The 12,176-nt window shown below is 34.6% G+C and overlaps 1 protein-coding gene across 1 annotated transcript in view; it reads left to right on the top strand.

The window, feature by feature from the left end:
* LOC132724921 (hillarin-like) overlaps positions 1-12,176 on the top strand; it is a 48,544-nt gene that overhangs the window by 8,544 nt on the left and 27,824 nt on the right. The window lies entirely within an intron of this gene.

A 12,176-nucleotide genomic window follows, 5' to 3' on the forward strand; every position in this document is an offset into this window, starting at 1 on the left:
GACCAGCAGATGACCTATTGTTTTTAGGGTCAAGGGGTCAAAGGTCATGTAACATTGACCTTGTAGGTAAAAACGGTTTCCGATCAATTAACTAAAAACGCTTAGGCCTAGGAACTTCAAACTTTGTATGATGATTGGTGGTGACCAGCAGATGACCCCTATTGAGTTTTGGGTCAAGGGGTCAAAGGTCAAGGTCACATCGACCTTGTAAGTAAAAACGGTTTCTGATCAATAACTTAAGAACGCTTAGGCCTAGGAACTTCAAACTTGGTATGGTGATTTTTCATGACCAGCAGATTACCCCTTTCGATTTTGGGATCAAGGGGTCAAAGGTCAAGGTCACATTGACCTTGTAAGTAAAAACGGTTTCTGATCAATAACTAAGGAACACTTCGGCCTAGGAACTTCAAACTTGGCATAGTGATTGGTCATGATCAGCAAATGACCCCTATTGATTTTGGGGTCAAAGGTCAAGGTCACATTGACCTTGTATGTTAAAACGGTTTCTGATCAATAATAAAAGAACCCTTAGGCCTAGGAACTTCAAACTTGGCATGGTGATTAGTCATGACCAGCAAATGACCCCTATTGATTTTGGGGTCAAGGGGTCAAAGGTCAAGGTCACATTGACCTTGTAAGTAAAAACGGTTTCTGATCAATTAAGTAAAAACGCTTAGGCCTAGGAACTTCAAACTTTGTATGATGATTTGTCTTGACCAGCAGATGACCCCTATTGAGTTTTGGGTCAAGGGGTCAAAGGTCAAGGTCATGACCAGTAGATACTTGATAACCCTTATTAATTGTTTGATCACTGGGTCAGAAGTCATGCATAATTACCTTATCACATGAATAATTGGCTGCTGATAGGGGGCATACATGTTTTACAAACATATCTTGTTTAAGTAATTTTGCACTCTTTGTTGTCTAAAAGATTATAAACATCAAAATATTTAATGTTATATATAATTTCATTTGCATTATCACAGATTAAGAACATACAGTAATTTACTATAAGCTGATGTATATCTGAATAACAAATCTTAAACCTCTTACATTTTCCGCAATCCCAAGGCAAATAGTTTTTTAACATACTTTCTCAACCCAAGCATGAACAAATTGTATACAGTACATAATGTATGTTACAATTTGATGAAAAAGATATATTGATATGGGATGTTTTAATTCTATTTGTGAATCTTATTTTCCCACCTGAATAAAATATATTTAGATGTGATACCTGTTTATTTATTCAGTACTGCTCTGCTGAGTGTGTCCAATTAGTAAATTTAGTTCTGAGCATTAATCCCATACGAAAACTTCCACCCTGAAAAATGCTGAAATTCTGCCTAGCTTAACTAGTAAGGCATTTAAGGATTCCTCACGTGTAGGCTGCGAAATATGCAATTTTTTTTAGGAGGAAAACAGGGTAGAGGGAAAAGAATCCATCTAAAAAAATTTAAGCAGGAAAAAACTCTGCCTTATAAATGTTAACAAGGAAAATTCTTTGCAGGAAAAAATTCCGCCTAAAATATTTTAAACAGGAAAAATATCTACTAAGAAAATCACTAGCAGGAGATTATTCTGCCTAAGGAAAAATACAATATTATTGTTTAGCTGCATTAGAATATTTGGAATCTAAAATGTACAGACAGACAAAAGGTGGTCACAATTACCAAGCTTTTAAGGTATTTTGGCGAGCTTTACCATAGCTTTATATGCCCCCCACTTTGGGGGGGGGATGGGGGGGCATTTAGAATTACCCTTGTCCATCCGTTCTCTTTTGTGTCGCAGGTAACTCAAAAAGTATTTGACCTAGAGTCATGAAACTTAACAGGAATGTTGATCAGCATGTGCAGTTGTACACCTGGGTATTTTCGTGTGGATTTATTCAGTATTTTAGAGTTATTGCCCTTGACTTAGTAAACAATTGCAATTTTCAACTTGTGTTTGCACATAACTCAAAAAGTATTTGACCTGTAGGCCTGAAAGTTAACAAGCATGTTGGTCAGCATGTGTACTTATGCACCTTGGGGATTTCTTGTGGATTTATTCAGTATTTGTAGAATTTGCCCTTTACTTAATAAAAGATTTTTAGTTTTCAACTTGGGCATTGTTTTTATGTAGCCAAAAAAATATTTGAACTAGAGACACAAGATTGACAAATCGGTGGAGTGTGGGGGCACCCGTGTCCTATGGACACATTCTAGTTTGTTTTTGATTTTGTATGAAAATTTGATATCACTAAGTTTTAAGAATTTGAATTTTGGTTAAATTGCAAAGTAAAGCTTTATTTGAGTTTTGGTATTATAAATGTATCAACAATGAAAAGGCAAGCTTCAAAGCTGGATTAAACATGTCATATAATGTGTGTGAAATACAAAATATGCAATCAAGGTCTGATGGTCTCTCAGTCGTGAAATATATGAAATATTGTAAATCTTTTGGGGAAATTGGGAGAGAAAATATTTTAAAAAGGAGTGATTTATTAAATAAACCGAATAATTATTATGATAGAAGTTTGAAATTTTTACTACAGTCAGGTATTTAAATGACGATGAACTAGTAGACATCTGATGACTAGATATTCTTATAAAGTTTTCAGTGGTTAATTGGATTTTACCAGAATTGTATATCATAGATAAATGGGAGGACAAAGGACAAGACATTGTTCATCACGAACTTTAGTCATTTTTTCCTAGCATAACTGATCTGCTCAGTTATCCCTAATGGCATTGTTAATATCCTTGTCCTTGACTTCTCCTTTCCCAATCTTATCACACCAGCTTGAGACAATATTATCCTGAAACACAAACATGTGCAGCCATCAGTAAAACACTGGTACCATATAAACCTAAAGAATACTGTTACGATGTATAAGCTATTAAATGGTCAGGGTTCTTGACACCACCACAACATTCAGCACATAACTCATTATACATTAATGTACATAACTATAAATTCATTAAAACCAAACTTAGTGTTAAAAATTTACTCTCCAACTTAATGCAAAATTATTTAATTCATTTGAAATATATTTTTTTTGTTTAAAACACTTATTTTTGCATAAATGTATCCAAAAGTTATTTACCTGAATTTTTAGCTCAAATATTCGCAGAATAATCGAGCTAATGCAGTCACCCACTTGTCAGCGTCAGCGCCCCTGTGGTTAAGTTTTTGCGTGTAAGCTGGTATCTCCAATACTACTGAAGGGAATGGATTGAAACTTCACACACTTGTTCTCTGTGATTATCTGACATGATTGGCACAAGTCCCATAACTCTGATTTGCTTTTTTGCATAATTATGCCCCTTTTGCGACTTAGAAATTCTTGGTTAAGTTTTTGCGTGTCATAACTACTGAAGGGAATGGATTGAAACTTCACACACTTGTTCTCTGTGACTATCTAACATGATTGGCACAAGTCCCATAACTCTGATTTGCTTTTTTGCATAATTATGCCCCTTTTTCGACTTAGAAATTCTTGGTTAAGTTTTTGCGTGTCATAACTACTGAAGGGAATGGATTGAAACTTCACACACTTGTTCTCTGTGACTATCTAACATGATTGGCACAAGTCCCATAACTCTGATTTGCTTTTTTGCATAATTATGCCCCTTTTAAGACTTAGAAATTCTTGGTTAAGTTTTTGCATGTAAGTTGGTATCTCCATAACTACTGAAGGGAATGGATTGAAACTTCACGCACTTAATTGTTCTCTGTGATAATCGAACATGATTGGCACAAGTCCCATGACTCTGATTTGCTTTTTTTGCATAATAATGCCCCTTTTTCGACTTAGAAATTCTTGGTTAAGTTTTTGCGTGTCATAACTACTAAAGGGAATGGATTGAAACTTCACACATTTGTTCTCTGTGATTATCTAACATGATTAGCACAAGTCCCATAACTCTGATTGCTTTTTTGCATAATTATGCCCCTTTTTCTACTTAGAAATCCTTGGTTAAGTTATTGCGTGTAAGCTGGTATCTCCATAACTACTGAAGGGAATGGATTGAAACTTCACACATTTGTTCTCTGTGATTATCTTACATTCTTGGCACAAGTCCCATAACTCTTGATTTGTTTTTTTCATAATTATGCCCCTTTTTTCGGCTTAGAAATTCTTGGTAAAAGTTTTGCGTGTAATTAACCCGATATCTCCATAACTACTGAAGGGTTTGTGCCTTTTTTGGAACAATTTTATGCATTCATAATAATAAAGCAGTGATTTACTGGATAAACATCTTAATAACAAGCCTTTGTACCTTTTCGGACAATTTTATGCATTCATATAGGTAGGGGTGTCATCGATAAGGATTTTTGTATCGATATATCGGTAATGAATTATCAGGGATCGTATTTACAGCGATATATCGATTGCCAGGCAAAATTAAGCTTTCAAGTCTTTTTAATTTGTTTTAATATGCAGTTACATTTAAACACATGCAAAAAGTAAATAAACTATGAAAACTACACAATTTGTTTCTTTTTTATCATTATAACTTTTAATGACAACTAATGACTAGTAACTATAATGTTTAAAGCTTTTTCCATTTTTGTGTCGCCTCTACGAAGTTAGTGGCGACATATAGGGATCACTTCTCAGTTGTCTGTCTGTCCGTCTGTCTGTCCGTCCGTCCGTCACAAAACTTGTCCGGACTACTCCTCATAAACTACTGGTGCAATTTCATCCAAACTTTACAGGAATGATCAGTACCAAGTCTAGTTGTGCATATTGTCAGCATTTTCCGGTTCAATGTTTTTGTCAGAGTTATGGCCCTTTAATAATTTTTATTTTTAAAGTTTGACCGGACTACTTCTCTTATACCACTAATGCAATTTCAATGAAACTTTACAGGATTGATCTGTAGCTCAAGTCCTTGCGCATATTGCACGGGTTTTCCGGTTGAATAATTTTTGGCCGAGTTTTGGCCCTTTGATAAAAAGGTGTTTTTATGCCCCCACAATGTGGGAGCATATAGCGTTGCACTTGTCCGCCAGTCGTCCGTCAGTCCGTCCGTACGTCCCGAAATCTTGTGAACGCAACTCCTCTTAAACCGGATGGCAGATTTTGCTTAAACTTACAGGGATGAACAATTTAACCTTAATGTGTAGATGGTAGTAAAGGAAGGAATTTTCGCTGCGACCAAATTTAACAGAATTATGGCCCTTTGTTGATTTTTTCACTATATACTATGTAGAAATTTTGTGAACGCTACTCCTCTTAAACCGGATGGCAGATTTTGCTTAAACTTACAGGGATGAACAACCTAAATGTGTAGATGGCAGTAAAGGAAGGAATTTTTGCTGCGACCAAATTTAATAGAATTATGGCCCTTTGTTGATTTTTTCACTAGATACTATGTAGAAAATTTGTGAACGCAACTCCTCTTAAACCGGATGGCAGATTTTGCTTAAACTTACAGTGATGAACAACCTTAAGGTGTAGATGGTAGTAAAGGAAGGAATTTTTGCTGCGACCAAATTTAACAGAATTATGGCCCTTTGTTGATTTTTTCACTATATACTATGTAGAAATTTTGTGAACGCAACTCCTCTTAAACCGGATGGCAGATTTTGCTTAAACTTCCATGGATGAACAACCCTAATGTGTAGATAGCAGTAAAGGAAGGAATTTTTGCTGCAACCAAATTTAACAGAATTATGGCCCTTTGTTGATTTTTTCATTATATACTATGTGAAATTTTGTGAACGCAACTCCTCTTAAACCGGATGGCAGATTTTGCTTAAACTTCCAGGGATGAACAACCTTAATGTGTAGATGGTAGTAAAGGAAGGAATTTTTGCTTCGACCAAATTTAACAGAATTATGGCCCTTTGTTGATTTTTAGTTTTCAACTTGTGGAACATGTAGTCCAAAAAATATTTGACCTAGAGTCATAAGATTGACAGAACAGTGGCGTGTGGGGGCATCCGTGTCCTATGGACACATTTTAGTTTTCTGTGTGTTGCCAGATACACAAAAGCTTGTCCGGACTACTCTTTATAAACTACTGATGCAATTTCAGGAATGATCAGTACCAAGTCTAGTTGTGCATATTGTCAGCATTTTCCGGTTCAATGATTTTTGTCAGAGTTATGGCCCTTTAATAATTTTTATTTTTAAAGTTTGTCAGGACTACTTCTATTATACCACAAATGCAATTTCAATGAAACTTTACAGGATTGATCTGTAGCTTAAGTTGTTGCGCATATTGCATGGGTTTTCCGGTTGAATGATTTTTGGCAGAGTTAGGGCCCTTTGATAAAAAGGTGTTTTTTTCTGTGTGTTGCCAGATACACAAAAGCTTGTCCGGACTACTCCTCATAAACTACTGGTGCAATTTTATCCAAACTTTACAGGAATGATCAGTACCAAGTCTAGTTGTGCACTGTCTGTCTGTCCGTCTGTCACAAAACTTGTCCCAACATGAAATTGGCCATCATGAGGCGACACATGTGATCACTGATCACTCTTGTACTTTTGTTGTTGTTGTTGCTATTACGTAGTTACGGATTATCCTTGCCGTTCTATTATTAAGCCGGGGCAAATTATAGTGTTTAGAACCAAAATAATTATTAAAGTTTATCATATGTAATCATAATTTTTACAAAAAAACACTTAAAAAAAATTTCTTGGAATTTTCCCTTTTAAAAATCTTGACCGAGCATATTTATATGCCTGAAAGTATTTTATACCACCTGGCATCCGTCTGTCTGTCTATCCATCCGTCCATTAGCAATTTGGTTTCCGGAGCATAACTTAAGTTCTATTTGGCCCACAATATTCAAACTTCATAGGATGATTGTCCATATTGGGTAGAAGACCCCTATTGATTTTGGGATCACAAGGTCAAAGGTCAAAGTCACTATTACCTTAAAACTGATAACAGTTTCCGGAGCATAACTTGAGGTCTATTTGGCCTACAATATTCAAACTTCATGGGATGGTTGTCCATATTGGGTAGAAGACCCCTATAGATTTTGGGGTCATAACTTATGTTCTATGTGGCCCACAATATTCAAACTTCATAGGATGATTGTCCATATTGGGTAGAAGACCCCTATTGATTTTGGGATCACAAGGTCAAAGGTCAAAGTCACTATTACCTTAAAACTGAAAACAGTTTCCGGAGCATAACTTGAGGTCTATTTGGCCCACAATATTCAAACTTCATGGGATGATTGTCCATATTGGGTAGAAGACCCCTATTGATTTTGGGATCACAAGGTCAAAGGTCAAGGTCACTATTACTTTAAAACTGAAAACAGTTTCCAGAACATAACTTAATTTCTATTTGGCCCATAGTGTTCAAACTTCATAGGATGATTGTCCATATTGGGTAGAACACCCCTATTGATTTTGGGGTCACAAGGTCAAAGTTCAAGGTCGCTATTACCTCAAAACTGAAAACAGTTTCCAGAGCATAACTTAAGTTCCATTTGGCCCACAATATTTAAACTTTATAGGAGGATGGCTATTTGAAGGAGGTAATTAATACTTTATTTAATTTATGTAATGTCTTACAAATGCTTCTTCCTTACTAAAAAAAAACACCACTTTCGGGCATATAATGCTCCGCCTAGCGGGGCTCTTGTTAACAGATTTAAAATGAACATAATGAAATATTTAAAACTAATATAAGTAAATGAGCACTTTTATTACCCATTCAATATGGCGACAAATGACGTCACGGCCACGTGGCATATACGTTAAATTCGGAATTGCAAATTGAACATGAAGTTGAAATCATGACTTCGTGAAGTTGAAATCATGAATTCACGAAGTTGAATTCATGAAGTTAATATTGTGAATTCATGAAATTGTGAATTCATGAAGTTGAAATCGTGAATTCATGAAGTTGAAATCGTGAATTCATAAAGTTGAAATTGTGACTTTGTGAAGTTTAAATCATATATTCATGAAAATGAATTCATGAAGTTGAAATCTTGAATTCATGAAGTTGAAATCTCTAATTCATGAAGTTTAAATCGTGAATTTGTGGACCTGAAATTGTGAATTCGTGAAGTTGAAATGATACGAATTCATGAAGTTGAAATAATGAATTCGTGAAGTTGAAATTTTGAATTCACGAAGTTAAATTCGTGAAGTTAAAATTGTGAATTCATGAAGTTGAAATCGTGAATTCATGAAGTTGAAATCGTAAATTCACAATGTTGAATTTGTGAAGTTAAATTGTGAATTCATGAAGATGAAATCGTGAATTCATGAAGTTGAAATCTTGAATTTGTGAAGTTTAAATCGTGAATTCGTGAAGTTTAAATATTGAATTCCAGTGATTTTTTTCAGTTTTTGGGGAAGGGGGTCAGTGCCCATTGGGTGGGGAAAAATAGCGCGTAAATGCCAAAAAGGGGAATTTTCAGTGTTATTAATATTCAATAAAAAGACTAAAAATACATATTCTTTAACAATCCTATAGAATAAATTAGTTGAACACTTTCTTCGCTTACTGTGTTTTCAAAATTGAAGTAATGCACTTGATATTTTTGTTTCTTATATTTTTCAGATTTTTTTTTCAATAACAACAAATGTTAACTCCACCAGCATATCATTAGCCATTATTCACACAGATTTATTTGTTATGAAATTTTGCATACATAATCGCAGTTTCTATAATCATAATTTATCATTTCTTTGCACTGGCAGACAAGTTATTTAGTGAATTGATTGGAAATATTTATATCATGTATTAGATCTATTACTAAATAAAATACGCTGAGAAAAAATATCGCATAATAGAGCTTGCATTGGTCTGGTTTTTGATATTTTTCCTTTGAACCTAGCACAGAAAGTGCCTTTGTTTAAAAAGAACATCAATACGTTTGTTCTTCGAGGAGCATTTTTTATTTATTATCTTTCGATAACATCAAGATCGACTGTTGTGTGACATTTTTGCAGTAAATGCGATAGTCGTAAAAGCCGTAAAGATACAGCGACAATTCGACACATCGGCAGTTCGGTAACTTGAGGATTTTCATCTTGTTACTGTAATCTCTTTTTGATAGCGTATTTTTATGCTCCCCGAAAAAATTTCGGGGGAGCATATAGTCGCCGCCTTGTCCGTCCGTCCGTCCATCCGTCCGTCCGTCTTTCCGTCCGTCCGTCCGTCCGTCCGTCCCCTTTTCTTGTCCGGGACATAACTTTGAAACAACAAGAGGTATCAACATGAAACTTTGTAGGTAGATAGATCTCATTGAGTAGGTGTGCAGTGCACAAGAACCGTAACTCTGCCTTGCCTAATTTTTGAATTATTCCCCTTTGTTTATTTTTACACTTTGAACTTTGTCCGGGACATAACTCTAAAAGTATAAGAGGTATCAACATGAAACTTTGTAGGTAGATAGATCTCATTGAGTAGAAGTGCAGTGCACAAGAACCGTAACTCTGCCTTGCCTAATTTTTGAATTATCCCCCTTTGTTTATTTTACACTTTGAACTTTGTCCGGGACATAACTCTAAAAGAATAAGAGGTATCAACATGAAACTTTGTAGGTAGATAGATCTCATTGAGTAGGTGTGCAGTGCACAAGAACCGTAACTCTGCCTTGCCTAATTTTTGAATTACCCCCCTTTGTTTATTTTACACTTTGAAATTTGTCCGGGACATAACTCTAAAAGTATAAGAGGTATCAACATGAAACTTTGTAGGTAGATAGATCTCATTGAGTAGAAGTGCAGTGCACAAGAACCGTAACTCTGCCTTGTCTAATTTTTGAATTATCCCTCTTTGTTAATTTTACACTTTGAACTTTGTCCGGGACATAACTCTAAAAGTATAAGAGGTATCAACATGAAACTTTGTAGGTAGATAGATCTCATTGAGTAGGTGTGCAGTGAACAAGAACCTTAACTCTGCCTTGCCTAATTTTTGAATTATCCCCCATTGTTTATTTTTTACACTTTGAACTTTGTCCGGGACATATTTCTTAATGTATAAGAGATATCAACATGAAACTTTGTAGGTAGATAGATCTCATTGAGTAAGTTTGCAATGCACAAGAACTGTAACACTGTCTTGCCTACTTTTGTAGTTATTGCCCTTTGTTCATTTTGACACTTTGAACTTTGTCTGGGACATTATTCTAAAATTATAAGAGATATCAACATGAAACTTTGTAGATAGATAGGTCTCATTTGGTGGAAGTGCAGTGCTTAAGAATCATTACTCTGCCTTGCCTTATTTTGAAGTAATTGCCCTTTGTTTATTTTTACTTTTTGACTTTTGTCCTGGACATTACTTTAAAACTATTAGAGATATCAACATGAAACTTTGTAGGTAGCTAGATATAATTGGATAGAACTGCAACGCTTCAAGAACCTAAACAAAGCCTGGTGTAATTTTGGAGTTATTGCCCTTTGTTCATTTTTTTTATACTTTCCTGTGTCCAGAACCTTCTCGGGGAGCATCACCCGGTTCAACCGGTTCTTGTTCTTTCATTTTATAATATTCTGTTTATTTTATACTTACCAAGTAGGCGAGTGTTTAATTATAAATATTTGCATGTATTATTTCATTAAAGCCAACCGAACGGTAAATAACAAACTCAATAACCGACTGTCGCGCTACCGTATTGTCTTATAGCCGCGGTAAAACGAACGACCTATGTCGCAAAGCAAGCGTAAAGTAAACATCCCTGATAATAATGATAGAGTTCATGAATTTGCTTTGCGAATCAAAATAAAATTTATTGGCATATTTTACTTATGGTTTAGGTGTCTTCTTTCTGTTTCTTGTTTGGGTATATTTTTTGACGGTGGGGAATTTTCGCAATTTCATGGGGAAAAATATATATTCCGAGAGGTGGGGAAAGGGGCCGAATATCGCCGAATATTTCGACCAAAAAAAACACTGAATTCACAAAGTTGAATTCATGAAGATGAAATCTTGAATTCATGAAGTTGATATCTTGAATTCATGAAGTTGAAAAAGTGAATTTGTGAAGCTGAAATTGTGAATTCTTGAAGTTGATATCGTGACTTTGTGATGTTGGAATCGCAAATTCATGAAGTTGAAATCATGAATTCGTGAAGTTGAAATCGTGAATTCACGAAGTTGAATTTGTGAATTCATGAAGTTGAAATCGTGAGTTCATGAAGTTGAAACTGTGAATTCATGAAGCTGAAATCTTAAAGTAATGAAGCTGAAATCGTGAATTCGTGAAGATGAAATCTTGAATTCATGTAGCTGAATTCTGTATGTTGAAAACGTGAATTCACGAAGTTAAAAATTTGAATTCTTGAAGATGAAGTTGGAAATTCATGAAGTTGAAATGGCCCTACCGGTCTTTCTTAGTTAAGCATAGGTTAGAGTACTTCATAATGACATAATAAAAATCTATGTTGTTGGAGCTACAAATGTTCGGGGATTTGTTATATGCAACCTTTTCGTGGATACAAAAATTCGCGGATATGTATGTATCACCGCGAAAAGCGCTAACTTAAAAAGCACAAAATAATTTCTAGGAATACTTGTAGCAACCATCCTCGGTAACCCAAGCTATTTATCGTATAGTCATGTAGTATATATGGAATGTGTACCGTGGGTTCTGATGATGATCTTACAAATATATTTATGAATCATGTTGAACTAAATAATCTACATAGTTTCATAAATTTATTAAAGAATTTATTAAGTCAGTAAATGAAAAGTTTTTTTGTTTGTTAATTAAATGAAATATTAATCAATTGAAACATTATAGATATAGACATTATATTAATATACATGTAATTTCTTCTGTCAGTTTAAAATCTAATTTTGTCTACTGTATTTATAATAAGTGTATTGCAATATTCATTTTAATAACTCTAACTAAGAAAAATCAGGCTGGAAAATGAAGAACTTATTCTTGAAGACGTTCTAACTTTGAAATATTGCTTATAGCTGTAAAGTCGGTGAACGTGCGTTAGCATGAAACTTACCGTAAAATTCCTAATAAACGCCCCTCCCCTAATAAAGGTCCCCCCAGGCATTTTGATTTGGAAAAAACCTGCTCATCAGTGCTGAACTCATGAGTAAATCCATAATATTATTCAAATCCTTCAGAATCCATTTTATTATATAGAATATACAGAAATATATCATATGAACTTTAAAATCTTAACACTTTTTAATGTTATTCTTAATGTTTTTAACACTAAATGTAGTTACAATGAT

Source organism: Ruditapes philippinarum, unplaced genomic scaffold (genome assembly GCF_026571515.1).
Source record: "Ruditapes philippinarum isolate M1 unplaced genomic scaffold, ASM2657151v2 ctg15_1_1_1_1, whole genome shotgun sequence".
NCBI classification, from domain to species: Eukaryota; Metazoa; Mollusca; class Bivalvia; order Venerida; family Veneridae; genus Ruditapes; species Ruditapes philippinarum.